The following is a 20,323-nucleotide window of genomic DNA, read 5'->3' as shown; positions in this document are numbered from 1 at the left end:
GTGATTTTTCTCACACCTACATACATATATATATATATATCAGGGGTCCGAAACCCTCGGCTCCGGAGCCCCATGCGGCTCTTCGATCACTCTGATGTGGCTCAGCTGCTAAATCCCCGACCCCAACGACTATTCCGTGAAGTTTCCGGATTTTAGTGCCTCTCTCAGAAATCACCCGGGGATAACATTCTCCAATTTTCACCTGGACTACAATACTAAGGGTGTGCAGTGATGGCAATGTCTTTAACTTCCTCTCCAACATGTCGCGGCGCCCGCTTTTAAATCACGTGATACGTGTGTCAACTGGTCATTTTATGTTCAACCTCTGTTGACACACGAAAGTGACTGTAACGCATACTTAGTCAACAGCCATACAGGTTACACTGAGGGTTGTAATATAAACAACTTTAACTTTCTTACTAATATGCGCCACACTGTGAACCCACACCAAACAAGAATGACAAATACATTTTGGGAGAACTTCGGCACTGTAACACAACATAAATGCTAAAAGAACAAATACCCAGAATTCCATGCATCCCTCTTCCGGGCTACATTAGCACCAAACCCCGCCCACCTCAACCGACCGGGGGATTTGGTGCTAGCGGGGTGTATAATGAGTTACTGCACTACCTCACTTCCTGTCTTTAACATGTACCATGTTGACATTTCCTTAAATGGAAGAAAGATAAAGAACATGTTTAACAACAGGTGCGCGTGAAAAGTCCTTACTAGGACTTTACTTAACTTTTTTAATGAGTCAATTATCTTTATTATAATTTAACGACCTCGTTTCCTCGTGATCAGGCACATCACTGCGTAATTGGTCGAACCCAGACATTATCCTCATCATCATTGGCAATGCATGAAAGGATCACGAGTTTTTCGATTCCTGGAATCGTTTAGGGAGTTTCTCCATGTTGTTGTCGGGGATTTAATGAAACACTTCTTCCAGTGGCCTCTTGACAATTTCTGTTTTAGTTCAAGGAAATCTTCACTTTTTTTATTGTTTTGTCCCACTATTCACAATACTTACGCAAGAGAATAACACATATGTTGTCATTTTTTTTATCTTTTTATTCATGCATTGTAAATCATGAAACAATATAGTATCGTTAAGATTTTATCGATACCGACACTAATATTTCTGATCGATACAGGTATTTTTTGGTACTCTTATTGGTACTATATGTCACGACTGGGACTTGGCCGTGGATGGTTTTCCTGAGGTGCAAAGCGAATGGAGTGGAAACGGCGTGAAGGTAGAGCCATTTTTTAAAATTTTAACACTATAACTAAAAAACAGGAACAAACAAAAGGCGCGCACAATGGCGGAGAACAAACTTGACTAATGAAAACAAACAAAAACTTGCACTATGGCATGAATAATGAACTGTAAACAAAACTTACTTGGCATGGAACTGTGAAACATGGCTTGAGGTAAGTAAAGGTATCGAAGGTGGAAGAAGGTGGTAGACGGTGATGTTGCCAGGCTGAATAACAGAAACAGACCGCTTAAATAGCAGTGACATAATCAGTGAAAACAGGTGCGAGACATGAGGACAGGTGAAAACTAATGAGTTGCTATCGTAACAAAACAAACCAGGAAGTGCAAAAACAGGAACTGAGCGTCCAAAAAACAAAAAGAAAATGAATAAAACAAAACATGATCACAGACATGACACTATATGTAAATAAAGATGTGGAATTTTTTTTTTTTTTTTTTAATGTGTATTGCTTCCTTATTTGTCATTCTTCCAAGCAGATTATTAGATCCTTGGGCAAAAAAATAAATAAAATAAAAATAAATCATCCAATCTCAATTGATAACACAATGTTTTTAAAGAATTTTAAACAACCCAAAACATTGCAACTTTTTTTTAAAAAAGCTACCCCAAATTCAGGTTTTTAGGACACAACAATCACGAGGGACTGGTTTATTTTTTTTTATGTTTTAAGAAATTTACAAAACAAGTTCCTGGTACCTGGGAATTGATACCAATTTCATAAAAATACTTGGAACTTTTGTACACTTTTAGAGTTGTACCGGTATTAGTATAATGAATCATATTTGGTACTATACCGCCTCTAAAAAGTAAAGTACAGTAAATGAACAAGTTGATTAATAATCCATTTTTACAACTTGTCCCTCATATTTTGACAAAATAACAATGATAAATGACACAATATGTTGCCGCATACATCAGCAGACTAATCAGGAGCCTTTGTTTGCTTACTTACTAATAAAAGACAAGTTGTCTAGAATTATCACTATTTTATTTAAGGACAAACTTGCAATAATAAACATATGTTTAAAGTACGGTAATATTTTTTTTGGGTTAATATTAAGCCAATAATGCCACTTTTTGTGGTCCCCTTCATTTATGAAAAAGTATTGAAAAGCACCAAAAAGTATCGAAATACATTTACCAGTACCAAAATATTGGTATTTGCACAACACCAGTTTGTATTAATAAATTGTAAATTTTTTTGATCGTAAAATTAAAATTTTTAATTGCAACATTTAAAATTGAGCTGTCCGGTCATATCTTGTTTTATTGTCACATTTCTCAGTCTCGAGACTATAGATGGCAGTAGCGTAGTCTTTCGTTGCGCCCTAAAAAGGGTTAACACTGCAAGTATTGCACTTATTACACGCCAGCTCTTTGACTGCAACGCGCATCTTAGTCGTGGTTTTCATTAGCATATTTGGAGGAGTTAAAAAATCGCCATGTAAAATGGCTAATGCTAATCAGTAGCATGTCATGAGCAAAGTCAATGTATATTAGCCTCAAATTAACATGTTTTGAAAATTTCGGAGCGTGTTTTCGGAGTCAATTTCTCGCAGGCGACGACAGCGAGCTGACTAAGTCGGCAAGCGGACGTGACGCCGCTTATAACCCAGGTATCGTAGCCCAGTGTAAACAAACACTATGGGTGGATCTACAGCCGATATCCACTGTAATGATACCGAGTACAGGAGCGTTTTTTTAAATTTATATTATTTTGCTAATGTTTATTAACTCAGTAAGTACGTCCCTGGACACATGAGGACTTTGAATATGACCAATGTATGATTCTGTAACTTCTTGGTATTGGATCGGTACCCAAAATTGTGGTATCATCCAAAACTAATGTAAAGTATTAAACAACAGAAGAATAAGTGATTATCACATTTGAACAGAAGTGTAGATATGTATATTTTTTTGAATAAATATCAAAAAGTACCGAAAAGTATCAAAATACATTTTGGTACCGGTACCGGTACTAAAATATTGATATCAGGACAACTACAATGTCTATTAATAAAGTTTTTGATCGTACATTTTTTATTGCAACATTTAAAATCGAGCTCACCGGTTATATCTTGTTTTATCGTCACATTTCTCAGTCTCGAGACGGTAGATGGCTGTAGTGTCGTCACTATAATTGTATCTAAGTTGTGACAAAACTTTGTGTTGCCATGAGTTCCTGGCGAGAAGACAAAAACTGTCGAGAAGGCTTGTAAAACTCCACTGCGTAGGATGGGAAGCAACACAAAGGTGTTCTCTTTCTTTGATGTATTGTAATCCACAGAAATATATTGTATTGACCCGAGATCAAAGACAATGGCTGTTTATGACCCCCGTCCCTTTAAAAACAGCTTTTGCCATGTAATCAGGGAAAGTCCAAATAAAATCTTTCGTCAGGAGCGTAGTGACTCTCTAGAAGGGCACAGGTGTACGCGTTTCTCCTCACCGAGCCAAATTTAATTCTGTCTCTGTTTGATTCCTTGCTTCTTGTCTTGTTTAATAGATGTCATCAGTGCTTGAACCTGACAAGTGTAGTCTTTTGTTGCGCCCTACAAGTATTGTACTTATTACGCCCCAGTTAGTCATCCCTTTGGAAGAGGTAAAAATCGCCATGTGAAATGGCTAATGCTAATCAGTAGCATTTCATAAGCAAGTCAACAAGTGGGCGTGACCCAGGCAGCGTAGCACGGCGTTCCGTATCAAGCCGTGAGTCATAGAGGTGTTTTTTTTTTTTTTGTATGTGACACGCAAGCGGGCCTGTGCCTGCACACCAGCACACGGGCAGTGGTGAGTCAGCGAGGAATGTGCGCTATGTGGCTCCGAGTAGCGCCGGAGGAAGAGAGCAGCTGGGAGCCTTCATGTTGGCGCTTGACGCGCTCGCAGGAATGTGCCGTTGCTCAGTCCTGCCGATAGCAGGCCGATCCATCTCTATTTGTCCAAGATAAAACCAGGTGAGCGTTTTTCTGCAAAAAAAAACAAACCCAAAACATCTATTTCTTAGCTGGAGTACTCAGTTGTAATACAGTTTTTCACCACTGGTGGCAGTAATGACCATGTCAAGCAGGTAAAATCATGCAGAAATGTTTCAAGTGCAAAAAATATGACTAAAGATGCGACTCAGTATTTTCAATTGCACTTATTGACGGATTATTTAGGAAAATATCCATCCATCCATCCATTTTCTACCGCTTATTCCCTGGCGCCTATCTCAGCTACAATCGGGCGGAAGGCGGGGTACACCCTGGACAAGTCGCCACCTCATCGCAGGGCCTAGGAAAATATTAATTATTTAATTTATTTTAGCACAACATAATTGCATCTTTTTTTTTTTTTCAGTTATTTGAGTCCCTTTTTATGAAGCACATTTGATTAGCACTGATTTTTCTAACGAGCCTGACCTAATCCTCAGGTTTATGTGTAAAAATAAATAATATTTGTACTTAACATCATCATTTGACAAGGATAAAGATCAAGGGTCTCCAAACTCGGGATCCCCCGGGAAGAGCTAGACGAAGTGGCTGTGGAGAGGGAAGTCTGGGTTTCCCTGCTTAGGCTGTTGCCCCCGCGACCCGACCTCGGATAAGCGGAAGATGATGGATGGATGGTCTCCAAACTTTGAAGTCCCAAGTTAAAAAAAAAAAAAAAAAATTATATATGTATATATATATATATATATATATATATATATATATATATATATATATATATATATATATATAAATGTGATATTAATAATTAGCCTGCACACCAAACAATTTGAAATGTGGACTCGTCAGACCACAGAACACTTTTCCGCTTTGCATCAGTCCATCTTAAATGATCTCGGACCCAGAGAAGCCGGCGGCGTTTCTGGATGTTGTTGATAAATGGCTTTCGCTTTGCATAGTAGAGCTTTAACTTGCACTTACAGATGTTGCAACAAACTGTATTTAGTGACAGTGGTTTTCTGAAGTGTTCCTGATCCATTGTGGTGATATCCTTTAGAGTTTGATGTCGCTTTTTGATACAGTGTCGTCTGAGGGATCGAAGGTCATGGTCATTCAATGTTGTTTTCCGGCCATGCCGCTTACGTGGAGTGATTTCTCCAGATTCTCTGAACCTTTTGATGATTTTATGGACCGTAGATGTTGAAATCCCTAAATTTATTGCAATTTCCCTTTGAGAAAGGTTGTTCTTAAACTGTTTGACTATTTGCTCATGCAGTTGTGGACAAAGGGGTGTACCTCGCCCCATCCTTTCTTGTGAAAGACTGAGCATTTTTCGGGAAGCTGTTTTTATACCCAATCATGGCACCCACCTGTTCCCAATTAGTCTGCACATCTGTGGGATGTTCCAAATAAGTGTTTGATGAGCATTCGTCAACTTGATCAGTATTTATCGCCACCTTTCCCAACTTCTTTGTCACGTGTTGCTGGCATCAAATTCTAAAGTTAATGATTATTTGCACAAAAAACATAACGTTTATCAGTTTGAACATCAAATATGTTGTCTTTGTAGCATATTCAACTGAATATGGCTTGAAAAGGATTTGCAAATCATTGTATTCTGTTTATATTTACATCCAACACAATTTCCCAACTCATATGGAAACGGGGTTTGTACTTCATACAACAATGCGGGGAAGCAGGTCGTCTACGTACAGCACCTCTGTTTGGTCCGCGGAGTTATCTCACTAAAAATAGTCTGATCCACGATGGTTGTCATAGGAAGCACCCGCTCTATTTGCCTTGGTTAATTTCCAAAATATGTGAAGGTCGATGGCGCGTAAGATGGAGCTGTCATAAACGAAATGTTTGGAAAAAACAGTGAGTCACTGTTATGTCACGGCAATGGTAACACAATGGGATTGATCACGTGACTGGAAAAGATCAAAGCTGCTGATATTTTACCTTTTAAGGTACTTAAGGAGGCAAGGACTGAATAATGAACAAATATGTGGGTCAGTGTAAATATGTTCCAGTTAAACTTTATTCATGTTGACTACCGTATTTCTTTGAATATAGTATGCGCCTGCCTAGAATTTCCACAGGGTCAAACTCGTCACGTCAATGGAGGAGGCTGATTTCAATGATTTAAAATCGCATAAAGGGAAGAAGATTAAGAGCTATTCAGTAGGATTTAAGGTCCGAGCTATTGATTATGCTAAAAAGAACAATAAGCTGCTATGTTTTATTAATATACTGTAGCTGCATGTGTCAAATATGAGTCATTAAATGAGTACTCGAGGGCGCTAGTGATCCTTCTTGCGACTACTCGGCTGCAGAAGAAGCGACAACAAGCAGCGATCGTTTATTTTTTCCTCTGGCTTGCACTTTTAACATGGAGGATTACATATCTAAAATAAAACAGTTTTCTAAACTGGACTTTCAATCGAAGCAACAGCTAATAAAGGACGATCTCCATCTAGACAGAGAGACTTTTAAAACCGAAGAAAGATAAGGAAGACTTCTATAAACTGCTTTTGATCAGAAGGAGCTGCGCATGGACTTCATTTATAAGTAAAGGTAAGACCATAATGCCGGATTTGTTCTTTCGAAGATGCGTCGGGCAAGAACACAGCGAATGGTAAGAAAATAAAGGACTTATTTGACTAATAAAACAGGCTAAAACAAAAACACTGGAGCCAGGCAGAAAGGATAAACAAAAAGCACTAGCATGGAAGCTAGGGGAAACAAACAGATACACTAAACTTGGCACGAAGGCACACAAAGGGAAAATAAAATCTACTAGCATGAGAGCTAGGAAAAAGGAAGCGTAGCGTGAAAGCTAAGAGCTAATAGCAATACTTAGCAGTCGTCACTTGTTGCGTATAAGCAAAGTAGGATCCGAGAATGGTGATTATCAAAACAGGTGTGCGTCTGGAAAACCACGGCAGGTGAATATAATACGTTGCTATGGAAACAGGCTAAAACAGGAACTAAGAACGTCAAACAACAGAATATAATATAAAATGGAACAAAACAAGAATATGGAATGATCCGGCCATCGGATCATTACAATAATAACGCTTTTTTTCATTTTTTTTAATTAAATGTGCTTTTCATGATGGTATCCTTACATCACACTCAAATTTATAAGACGTTTTAAATAATTAGTGCCCCGGAGGCAATTCAAGGAAATACACAGTAAATGGAAAGTGCACACCCATGAGTCAAAGCAAAGACCGTGGTTTTCACCGGGGGCCACGTCGCAGTCATGTTTGGCCCCGGAGGGCCACATTTAACAGTGATTCCTATTATTAATACCATTTTTCTATGCATTTTTTTAGTAGATTTTTTTTTAATTAAAATGTAAAAAAAAAATGGTAAGTTGCAATAATTTCACCTCAAAATGTTTAAAAAAAACACCCTTGAGGTGAGGGGAGCAGTGAGCAGCAGCGGTGGACACACCTGGGAATAATTTTTTGGTGATTTAACCCCCCCAATTCCAACCCTTGATGCTGAGTGCCAAGCAGGGAGGTAATGGGTCCCATTTGTATAGTTTTTGGTATGACTCGGCCGGGTTTTAAAAATGTAGTTTATATTACTGTAAATGGAAAAAAAGTACTGCTGGTTTTATGGTAAAAAAATAAATAAATAAATAAAAACAAAATGGAATTTTACCGTTTTTTTACCGAACATGACACCCAAAATTAACACTAATGCCAAATGTCACAATGTCCGATAAACTTCTAAAAAAACAATATGACAGACTACCTAAAAAAACAACAAAAAAACGGCTGCTGCTAATAAAGGCGACAGGTGATTTGATAACAAGGCCCACCTGGGCCATCTACTCACCTGTCGCTGTCTTCGAGGCTGGTCCTGGCACACCTCGTTCCGCGGCAGGCCCGCAGGCCACGCCCCCATCCACAAGCACATTGAGAGAAATAAATGTGTATGGAGGGGGCCAATGTGTTTGTGTGTATAAATGATAAATTCACATTTAGCTGTAAAAATCACATTATGTGTGTTTGGGTCCCTTTTTTTTCCAGGATCACTGATAGCAAAAGTCACAATGTCCGATAGAGTTGTAAAAAATACGCTATGACAGACCAATTAAAAAAACCAAAATGGAATTTTTCATATTTTTTTTACTAAACAGGACACCTATAATGTACACTAAAATAAAGAAAGTGGGATTTAAAATATTTACTATGAACAATAAAACACGGAATATTAACAACATATGAACATCTTTTACTTCTCGGACCAGTTCCTCCATAGTTGTGTATCTTTTACAATCAAGCAAAACACAACAAAGATGTAATAAACACCAACAATATTACACTGGTTAATTTTTCAATTAGAATTTAAAAATTCACATTTTTGGCTGTCAGTTGGCTCTAGCTAAAGATTATTACTTGGTAATTAAGCATTTTGTTTTATTATCTAACTGTGCTTAATGACCGAGCTATGATTTTTCCCCAGTGCCATACAATATTAACTGCCAAAAATGTGAATAGGTGGGTAGATGGCCCAGCTGGGCCTTGTTATCAAATCACCTGTCGCCTTCATTAGCAGCAGCCGGGGGGAGACATGAGGGTTGGAGTGGGAGCCAGAGAGAGATAGAGAAAGACACGGACTGAGGGAAAGACAATTTTCTGGAAAGCAATTTGTGAAAAAAACAAAAACAAACAGTTTGGTACCCTGAAAGCCGGGCTCTCGTGGCGGTGTGTGGTGGTCCGCAGAACTCACTAGAGTGCAACCTCTACAGTGCTCAAAATATTTGCCCAGCTCTGGGCTAGATAATTAAACAAAATGCTCAATCACTGCTGTTGTTGTTGGTGTTTATTACACTTTGCATTCATATTGTGTGCTGTTTACTCCATTTTTGTTGTGTTTTGCTTGATTGTAAAAGACACAAAATCAATAGAGGAGCTGGTCTGAGAAGTAAAATATATTCATATGTTGTTAATATTCAGTGTTTTATTGTTCATAGTTAATATTTAATTTTTCTCAATGTGCTTGTGGAGGGAGGCGTGGCCTGCAAGGACCGGCCTCGAAAACAGCGACAGGTGAGTAGATGGCCCAGGTGGGTCTTGTTATCTAATCACCTGTCACTTTTATTAACAGCAGCCGTTGTTTTTTTTAAGGTGGTCTGTCATATCGTTTTTTTTAAAACTCTATCGGACATTGTGACTTTTGGCATTAGTGTTCCTGAATAAAAGGGACCCAAATGCACACACTTTACTAATATAAACATTTCAGCTAAATGTGTTTATGTCATTTATACACACAAACACATTGCCCCCCCCCCCCCAGACACATTAATTTCTCTCAATGTGCTTGTGGAGGGGGCGTGGCCTCTAAGGACCGGCCTCGAAGACAGCGACAGGTGAGTAGATGGCCCAGGTGGGCCTTGTTATCTAATCACCTGTCGCCTTTATTAGCAGCAGCCGTTTTGTTTTTTTAGGTGGTCTGTCATATCGTCTTTTTTAAAACTCTATCGGACATTGTGACTTTTGGCATTAGTGTTCCTGAAATAAAGGGACCCAAATGCACACACTGTGATTTTTCCAGCTAAATGTGTATATATCATTTATACACACAGACACATTGTCCCCCCCCCCCCCCTCCCAGACACATTAATTTCTCTCAATGTGCTTGTGGAGGGGGGCGTGGCCTGTAAGGACCGGCTTCGAAGACAGCGACAGGTGAGTAGATGGCCCAGGTGGGCCTTGTTATCTAATCACCTGTCACTTTTATTAGCAGCAGCCGTTGTTTTTTTTTAGGTGGTCTGTCATATCGTTTTTTTAAAACTCTATTGGACATTGTGACTTTTGGCATTAGTGTTCCTGAATAAAAGGGACCCAAATGCATACACTGTGATTTTTCCAGCTAAATGTGTATATATCATTTATACACACAGACACATTGCGCCCCCCCCCCCCCTCCCAGACACATTAATTTCTCTCAATGTGCTTGTGGAGGGGGGCGTGGCCTGTAAGGACCGGCCTCGAAGACAGCGGCAGGTGAGTAGATGGCCCAGGTGGGCCTTGTTATCTAATCACCTGTCACTTTTATTAGCAGCAGCCGTTGTTTTTTTTTAGGTGGTCTGTCATATGGTTTTTTTTAAACTCTATTGGACATTGTGACTTTTGGTATTAGTGTTCCTGAGTAATAGGGACCCAAATGCACACACTGTGATTTTTCCAGCTAAATGTGTATATATCATTTATACAAACAAACACATTGCCCCCCCACCCAGACACATTAATTTCTGTCAATGTGCTTTTGGAGGGGGGCGTGGCCTGCAAGGACCGGCCTCGAAGACAGCGACAGGTGAGTAGATGGCCCAGGTGGACCTTGTTATTTAATCACCTGTCGCCTTTATTAGCAGCAGCCGTTTGTTTTTTTAGGTGGTATGTCATATCGTTTTTTTAAAACTGTATCGGACATTGTGACTTTTGGTATTAGTGTTCCTGAGTAATAGGGACCCAAATGCACAAACTGTGATTTTTCCAGCTAAATGTGTATATATCATTTATACACACAAACACATTGGCCCCCCCAGACACATTAATTTCTCTCAATGTGCTTGTGGAGGGGGGCGTGGCCTGCAAGGACCGGCCTCGAAGACAGAGACACGTGAGTAGATGGCCCAGGTGGGCCTTGTTATCTAATCACCTGTCACTTTTATTAGCAGCAGCCGTTGTTTTTTTTTAGGTGGTCTGTCATATCGTTTTTTTAAAACTCTATCGGACATTGTGACTTTTGGTATTAGTGTTCCTGAGTAATAGGGACCCAAATGCACACACTGTGATTTTTCCAACTAAATGTGTATATATCATTTATACACACAAACACATTGCCCCCCCCCCCCCCCATCCCCGCAGACAGATTAATTTCTCCAAATGTGCTTGTGGAGGGGGGCGTGGCCTGTAAGGACCGGCCTCGAAGACAGCGACAGGTGAGTAGATGGCCCAGGTGGGCCTTGTTATCTAATCACCTGTCGCCTTTATTAGCAGCAGCCGTTCTTTTTTAGGTGGTCCGTCATATCGATTTTTGCTAGATAATAAAACAAAATGCTTATAATCTTTAGCTAACACCATATAATATCAACTGCCAAAAATGTTAAAATTCTAATAAAAAAAAAATAACCAGTGTACAATTTCCTCATTTGTATGTGTCACACCTTCTTTTAATTAGCCCGTTCATTGTTTCCATGGAGGGAAAAAAGTGATGTTGCTCAGCAAGAGCTTAAGGGGTCTAAATAATAAAAACGGTCTTGTCAGCTTTTCCGTCCCTGCAGTCATGCGGAGTCACGTGACGTCACCGGGGAACACTTTTTTTTTTTTTTTTTCAACGATCCAGTTCTTTTTTTTACTTCACGCTGCATCAAGCTGAAAAAGGGCTGTCCTGATATGCGAGCGCTACACCTGATCTCCAGGTACAGAATGTGCACAATGTGGACTAAAGCACACCTAAATACACGAAGTCTAGTTCATGCATGTGAGGCATGGAGTTGGACCAACCGGTTTATGGACAAAACCAGATCTCATCCAGACTAAAACATGAAAAAAACAATATTTTTGATAGCATTTTGCCATTTTAATATCATTTTTCAAACATCATTTTGTCAGGCTTGCCACTGACAGTTTGTTTGTGTTTTAGTTTTTCCTCTGTGTGTTTAGTATTTCCTGTCAGCGCTCTTATTTTGTTAGTTTCCTGTCTTTCTCCCTGAGCGCTGTTTCACCTCAGCTGCGGATGATTGGCACCTGGCCACACCTGGTGTCAATCAGCCCACTCCTATTTTTACCTGGTTTGTTCCTCCAGTCAGTGCTGGATTATTCAATCAATCAATCGAAGTTTACTTATATAGCCCTAAATCACTAGTGTCTCAAAGGGCTGCACAAACCACTACGACATCCTCGGTAGGCCCACATAAGGGCAAGGAAAAACTCACACCCAGTGGGACGTCGGTGACAATGATGACTATGAGAACCTTGGAGAGGAGGAAAGCAATGGATGTCGAGCGGGTCTAACATGATACTGTGAAAGTTCAATCCATAATGGATCCAACACAGTCGCGAGAGTCCAGTCCAAAGCGGATCCAACGCAGCAGCGCGAGTCCCGTTCACAGCGGAGCCGGCAGGAAACCATCCCAAGCGGAGGCGGATCAGCAGCGCAGAGATGTCCCCAGCCGATACACAGGTGAGCAGTACATGGCCACCGGATCGGACCGGACCCCCTCCACAAGGGAGAGTGGGACATAGGAGGAAAAGAAAAGAAACGGCAGATCAACTGGTCTAAAAAGGGAGTCTATTTAAAGGCTAGAGTATACAAATGAGTTTTAAGTCGAGAATTAAATGCTTCTACTGATTATTGTATTGCATGTCGCTCTTGTCGTTGCTACTTGTCAGTGCTACCTGTCGTGTCGTATCTTGTCGTGTCAAAGCAGCGTTGCGGTAAGCTACCTGTATGTTTGATAGCGGCTTTTTAGCTTACTGTCTTTTGTTCACTGCTTCCAGTTTGTTTTCTTATTAAAAGTACGACTTCTGTTTTCCTGCTATATACCTGTTAGCTTCCACGCTAGGCCTTTTTGTTTGTTATCCGCCCACGTGCGCGCCTTTTGTTTATACCCTTTGTTAATTTTTTTCTTAGTGTTTTAAATTAAATCATGTTTTCTCACTCCATGCCTGCCTCCATCTCTGCATCTTGGGGTTCGTCAACAACTAACTCTGACAAATTGCTGACTCCGTGCCTTCATATGAAGTGAAACCATCCTTCAAACCAGGAAGACGAGACGATCACACATGACTTTTAACGCCATCACCTGGTACATGTTGCTGTGTTTATAATAATAATAATAACAATTAAAGCTGCAAGCAGCGATGGACGGCACCGACTTTTGCAAGTGTTTTCTGCCTTTACCCATTCAACATATCCTTACCTGCACATTACCTAGCTTCCCTGCATCCTGGGGTCACACTGGTGCTTCTTTCTTTCACCCATACACGCTGGTGCTTCCTGCCATCACCCAGACAACATCTCTTTACCTGCACATTACCTACCTTCCCTGCATCCTGGGGTCAAACTGGTGCTTCCTTCTTTCACCCAGTCAACATATCGTTACCTGCACGGTACCTACCTTCTCTGCATTGTGTGGTCACGCTGGTGCTTCCTGCTTTTAAGCGGCCATCTTGAGACGGCAGCAGCGCAGCAGCATCAGCACAGCGGTTCTTTGAAGGCTCGTAAAATCAAAACCGGAGCAGTTATTAAAACTCTCTTATCAACTTTTAATCACAAGAGTTCAATCTCTTTCCTGTGCTAGTTTGAAGCCGACACAACAAACGTGCTCAGAGGAGATAATGTTTGAAAAAAGGTGACGGGTTTTTACAAAACTTTTGTTTTGAAGGGGTGATTGCCAACTTCCTGTTAATTTTTGCTGTAGGATGTTGATGAATGAAATGTAGGTCTAAGTGAGACCTACATAGATATATTTGTTTCATGTGTCTACAACATTGCTACTGGGAGTTAGAGGCAGTTTTGTCTGTGTTTCTTCCCAAGAGCAATTTTGTCTGTTTTATTCCTAGAGGGCGCTAGAGCGCAATTTTGAGTTTGGGGGTTTGGTTTTATTATTAGATCGCAATTTTTGCCAGTCCTGATGTTTGTGTCCAGTTTGGTGAGTTTTGAAGCATTTTAAAGCGGTCAAATAACAGCTCAAAGAGGCAAAAATGACATTTCTTTTAAAAAAACTTTTATTTTGAAGGGGTTTTTGCCAACTTCCTTTTGATTTTTGCTGATGGATGTCAGTTTTTGAAATCTAGGTCAAACCTACATAGAGGTTTTTGTTTCATGTCTCTACGACATTTCTAACGGAAGATACAAGCAGTTTTGTCTGTTTTTTCCTAGGGGGCGCTAGAGCACAATTTTCAGTTTTGGGTTTTGGTTTTTGATTAGATCGCAATTTTTGCCAGTCCGGATGTGTGTGTCAAATTTGGTGAGTTTTAAAGCATGTTAAGGGGGTCAAATTACAGCTCAAAGAGGCGGCGGAATAATAAATAATAATAATACAATCTTAGAAATACAATAGGGTCCTCTGTCCCAAAGGGACATTAGTCCCTAATAATAGATTTTATTTTTAAAAGCACCTTACATTGAACAAACTACCTCAAAGTGCTACCGTGCATTAAAAAACAAAACAAATAAAACAACAACATCTTAATAGCTAAAACTAGCACACATATATCTAAAAAAAAACTAAGAAGGGTTTTTTTAAGCCCTTTTTAAAAGCATTCACAGTCTGTGGTGCCCTCAGGTGGTAAGGGAGAGCGTTCCGCCCGGTCTCCCATTGTTCGGAGCTTTGTCCAGGGAGTTTGGAGGAGTGTAGCCTGTCCTGAATGGTGGTGTCGTGTGGAGGATTTGGGGGTGAGCAGGTCTTTGAGGTAGAGGGGGGGGGGCATTTTTAGGCTACGCACATCAGGCTGCTAAGCATGCTCTACTTGTTATTGACAAATTGCGTGTCTATTCAGCTATGAAGGTCCGAGTACCTCAACCCCTAGTAAGAGGCAGTGGAAGTTTGAAGTTCCTCGGACTAGCTCAGTCCGTCCAGCTGGATTCGGCTGCTTATCTGGCAACCTCAGTCAGGGAGAGGGGCTGGGGACATTTCTGGCCAGATTTTGACATATGTCTCCTTTAAGAAAAACACATGTAACTGATTGCCAAACATTTTTTATGTTACCATCATTTATAAATCTGCCAAGTTGGATCCCTTCCACCGGGAACGAGGTCATCTCCACACCCTTGTCTCTCAGCCAAGGTCGGATCTCCTCCCAAAAACAGATGTACGGTAATACATTCCACAAATAGATGATCCACATCCTTTGCAGCTCCACAGAAAATTCCTTGAAGGTTATATTCCATTCATCATTTTAACTTGGGAGAGACTGGCGGCCATGCGGAGGTAGAGACCCGACTCCGGAGCTGGTGCTGAGCCCCGGGACGGACCAGATTCAACGTGTCTTGGCTGAGGGAGCAGGTATCGGACAACTCGGGCTTCTTGTCGGTTGAGTGGTTCTATCATAATATTGTGAGAGTCCAGTCCATAGTGGATTTAACATAATAGTGTGAGAGTCCAGTCCATAGTGGATTTAATATAATAGTGTGAGAGTCCAGTCCATAGTGGATTTAATATAATAGTGTGAGAGTCCAGTCCATAGTGGATTTAACATAATAGTGTGAGAGTCCAGTCCAGAGTGGATTTAATATAATAGTGTGAGAGTCCAGTCCATAATGGATCTAACATAATAGTGTGAGAGTCCAGTTCATAGTGGATTTAACATAATAGTGTGAGAGTCCAGTCCATAGTGGATTTAACATAATAGTGTGAGAGTCCAGTCCATAGTGGATCTAACATAATAGTGAGAGTCCAGTCCATAGTGGATCTAACATAATAGTGTGAGAGTCCAGTCCATAGTGGATCTAACATAATAGTGAGAGTCCAGTCCATTGTGGATCTAACATAATAGTGAGAGTCCAGGCCATAGTGGATCCAACATAATAGTGAGAGTCCAGTCCATAGTGGATCTAACATAATAGTGTGAGAGTCCAGTCCAGAGTGGATTTAATATAATAGTGTGAGAATCCAGTCCATAGTGGATCTAACATAATAGTGTTAGAGTCCAGTCCATAGTGGATTTAACATAATAGTGTGAGAGTCCAGTCCATAGTGGATCTAACATAATAGTGTGAGAGTCCAGTCCATAGTGGATCTAACATAATAGTGAGAGTCCAGTCCATAGTGGATCCAACATAATAGTGAGAGTCCAGTCCATAGTGGATCTAACAAAATAGTGAGAGTCCAGTCCATAGTGGATTTAACATAATGGTGAGAGAGTTCAGTCGATAGTGGATCTAACATAATAGTGTGAGAGTCCAGTCCATAGTGAATTTAACATAATGGTGAGAGAGTTCAGTCCATAGTGGATCTAACATAATAGTGTGAGAGTCCAGTCCATAGTGGATCAAACATAATAGTGTTAGAGTCTAGTCCATAGTGGATCTATTATAATAGTGTGACAGTCCAGTCCATAGTGGATCTAGCATAAAAGTGTGAGTATCCAGTCCATAGTGGATTTAACATAATAGTGTGAGAGTCCAGTCCATAGGTCCGGTGGCCAAGGATGAAGTGCTGGCTGTCCAGGGTCGGGACCCGGGGTGGACTGCTCGCCTGTGCATTGGTTGGGGACATCTCAGCATTGCTGACCCGTCTCCCGACTGGACTCTCACTATTATGTTAGATCCACTATGGACTGGACTCTCACTATTATGTTAGACCCACTATGGACTGGACTCTCACACTATTATGTTAGATCCACTATGGACTGGACTCTCACACTATTATGTTAGATCCACTATGGACTGAACTCTTACTATAATGTAAGATCCACTATGAACTGGACTCTCACTATTATGTTAGACCCACTATGGACTGGACTCTCACTATTATTTTAGATCCACTATGGCCTGGACTCTCACTATTATGTTAGATCCACAATGGACTGGACTCTCACTATTATGTTAGATCCACTATGGACTGGACTCTCACACTATTATGTTAGATCCACTATGGACTGAACTCTCACTATTATGTTAGATCCACTATGGACTGGACTCTTACACTATTATGTTAGATCCACTATGGACTGGACTCTCACACTATTGTGTAAGATCCACTATGGACTGGACTCTCATACTGTTATGTTAGATCCACTATGGACTGGACTTTCACAAAATCATGTTAGACCCACTCTACATCCATTGCTTTCGGTCTCTCAAAGAAGGGTAGGGTTGGCCCACATAGTCGGTCCTCTCCAAGGTTTCTCATAGTCATTCACAACGACGTCCCACTGGGGGGGGGAGTTTTTCCTTGCCCTTATTTGGGCTCTGGCTTGTGCATCCCTTTGAGACACTTGTGATTCAGGGCTTGATTGATTGAAGTCCAGGACCAGCTCTTTGGTCCACATTAAGGAGTAGACTGTTGGCCGGAGACCACTGTCCCGTACCTCGATTTCTTGTCTATCTCCGTATTTCTAAAAGAGGCTAAAAATTATTAAAGTATTCCGGATTCCGGTTTTCAAATTGTATTTCTTTAATTTCGGGACGACAGGACCATGTCTCGGGACTTCCTGGTCCACTTGGAAGTGGAAAACCCCCACCTGGAAGAATCTCTCTCTACACCTATTGTGATTGCCACAAAGTAACATTTTCACATATTTGTCATACAAGTGTACACAAAAGCCACCTGTTGTTCAACAACCATGACTAACGCCCAGGTGGGGTCTCACATGACAGGAAGTGACATCACAAGTTGGAACAAGATGACATCTGCATCAGTATTTCACCGTTGTTTACTTGAACCATAGTGGACTACTTAACATCAGCGTAGGGACGGAGAGGTAGTTTCGGAGAATGTTCTATCTGTAATGAGTCCAGCGCGTCTTCGGCACTGGTGAGTCACGTTAGCCAGCTCTTTGATGTCACCTTTCCTGGTCATGTGAGCGTGAGTCAGCGCGGTTTTTGACACACTCGCATCACAACAGGTGGTGGAAATGGACTACAGGGGTTGGGTGTTTGTTTTGTTTTGTTTTTTGCTTTCTTTTGCACTGCAAACTGAAATAAAATCTGATTGGATGTCGTTTTAATCAATCAATCAATCAATCAATGTTTATTTATATAGCCCTAAATCACAAATGTCTCAAAGGGCTGCACAAACCATTACGACTACGACATCCTCGGAAGAACCCACAAAAAGGGCAAGGAAAACTCACAGTGACAATGCTGACTATGAGAAACCTTGGAGAGGACCTCGGATGTGGGGAACCCCCCCCCCTCTAGGGGACCAAAAGCAATGGATGTCGAGCGGGTCTAACATGATACTGTGAAAGTTCAATCCATAGTGGCTCCAACACAGCCGCCAGAGTTCAGTTCAAAGCGGATCCAAGACAGCAGCGAGAAACCATCTCAAGCGGAGGCGGATCAGCAGCGTAGAGATGTCCCCAACCGATACACAGGCGAGCGGTCCATCCTGGGTCTCGACTCTGGACAGCCAGTACTTCATCCATGGTCATCGGACCGGACCCCCTCTACAAGGGAGGGGGGGGACATAGGAGAAAAAAGAAAAGAAGCGGCAGATCAACTGGTCTAAAAAGGAGGTCTATTTAAAGGCTAGAGTATACAGATGAGTTTTAAGGTGAGACTTAAATGCTTAAATTTATATAGCCCTGAATCACAAATGTCTCAAAGGGCTGCACAAACCATTACGACTACGACATCCTTGGAAGAACCCACAAAAAGGGCAAGGAAAACTCACAGTGACAATGCTGACTATGAGAAACCTTGGAGAGGTTTACCCATCACCCTAGGGGTGATGGGTACCGAATTTGGTACTTTTTATAGGCACCGATCAGTATCCGTCGGTACTACCTGGTATCAATTCACAATAAATAAAAAGGCGCCATATTTCGATACCTTCGCTGCATGTGACCCCATGTCCGCTTGCAGACTAAACACCAGTCAAGAAGCACTCGGGTCGGACTTACCTGAACTCCCTCTAAGTAACGTTGCAATTTTCAACGCCAACAAAGCAAGTATGCCTGGTAGAAACGCTCAAACGTAAAGTAAGGCTCCACTACCAAAATGCGCTAGCTTGATGCTAATTCAATCAATGCATCAATGTTTATTTATATAGCCCCAAATCACAAATGTCTCAAAGGGCTGCACAAACCATTACGACTACAACATCCTCGGAAGAACCCACAAAAGGGCAAGGAAAACTCACACCCAGTGGGCAGGGAGAATTCACATCCAGTGGGACGCCAGTGACAATGCTGACTATGAGAAACCTTGGAGAGGACCTCAGATGTGGGGAAACCCCCCCCCCCCCCCCCCCCTCTAGGGGACCGAAAGCAATGGATGTCGAGCGGGTCTAACATGATACTGTGAAAGTTCAATCCATAGTGGCTCCGACACAGCCGCCAGAGTTCAGTTCAAAGCGGATCCAAGACAGCAGCGAGAGTCCCGTCCACAGGAAACCATCTCAAGCGGAGGCGGATCAGCAGCGTAGAGATGTCCCCAACCGATACACAGGCGAGCGGTCCATCCTGATGAGTACTTCATCCATGGTCATTGGACCGGACCCCCCTCCACAAGGGAGGTTGGGGACATAGGAGAAAAAAGAAAAGAAGCGGCAGATCAACTGGTCTAAAAAGGGAGTCTATTTAAAGGCTAGAGTATATAGATGAGTTTTAAGGTGAGACTTAAATGCTTCTGAGGTAGCATCTCAGAGTACTAATCAGCAAATGTCACGTCTCACAACCCTAACTTTCCATCTCATGTACAAACCCCGTTTCCATATGAGTTGGGAAATTGAGTTAGATGTAAATATAAACGGAATACAATGATTTGCAAATCATTTTCAACCCATATTCAGTTGAATATGCTACAAAGACAACATATTTGATGTTCAAACTCATAAACTTTTTTTTTTTTTTTTTGCTAATAAAATTTAACTTAGAAATTCATGGCTGCAACACGTGCCAAAGTAGTTGGGAAAGGGCATGTTCACCACTGTCAGTGTTACCTTAGTGGAGGTCTCAAGAAGGTAAAATACAAGAATGTGTGTGTGAGTGTTACCTTGGTGGAGGTCTCAAGAAGTTCAGAAATACAAGAATGTGTGTGTGAGTGTTACCTTAGTGGAGGTCTCAAGAAGGTAAGAACTACAAGAATGTGTGTATGAGTGTTACGTTAGTGGAGGTCTCAAGAAGGTAAGAACTACAAGAATGTGTGTATGAGTGTTACCTTAGTGGAGGTCTCAAGAAGGTACAAAATACATGAATGTGTGTGTGAGTGTTACCTTGGCGGAGGTCTCAAGAAGGTAAGAACTACAAGAATGTGTGTATGAGTGTTACCTTAGCGGAGGTCTCAAGAAGTTCAGAAATACAAGAATGTGTGTGTGAGTGTTACCTTAGTGGAGGTCTCAAGAAGTTCAGAAATACAAGAATGTGTGTGTGAGTGTTACCTTAGTGGAGGTCTCAAGAAGGTAAGAAC

The 20,323-nt window shown here is 41.2% G+C and overlaps 1 long non-coding RNA gene across 2 annotated transcripts in view; it reads left to right on the top strand.

The window, feature by feature from the left end:
* Window positions 1–20,323, top strand: part of LOC133564745 (uncharacterized) — a 95,104-nt gene that overhangs the window by 47,724 nt on the left and 27,057 nt on the right. Inside the window, exon 1 of one of the 2 annotated variants that reach the window (XR_009809327.1) lies at window positions 15,001–15,254. The exons of the other annotated variant lie outside the window; for it this stretch is intronic. This is a non-coding gene — a long non-coding RNA (uncharacterized LOC133564745). Of the gene's footprint in view, window positions 1–15,000; window positions 15,255–20,323 lie in introns of those variants that run through there. 2 annotated transcript variants of the gene reach the window in all.

This window comes from Nerophis ophidion, linkage group LG13, assembly GCF_033978795.1.
Source record: "Nerophis ophidion isolate RoL-2023_Sa linkage group LG13, RoL_Noph_v1.0, whole genome shotgun sequence".
Lineage (NCBI taxonomy): Eukaryota > Metazoa > Chordata > Actinopteri > Syngnathiformes > Syngnathidae > Nerophis > Nerophis ophidion.
Note: the sequence above shows the minus strand (reverse complement) of the source record. Positions and strands in the feature narration are given on the sequence as shown.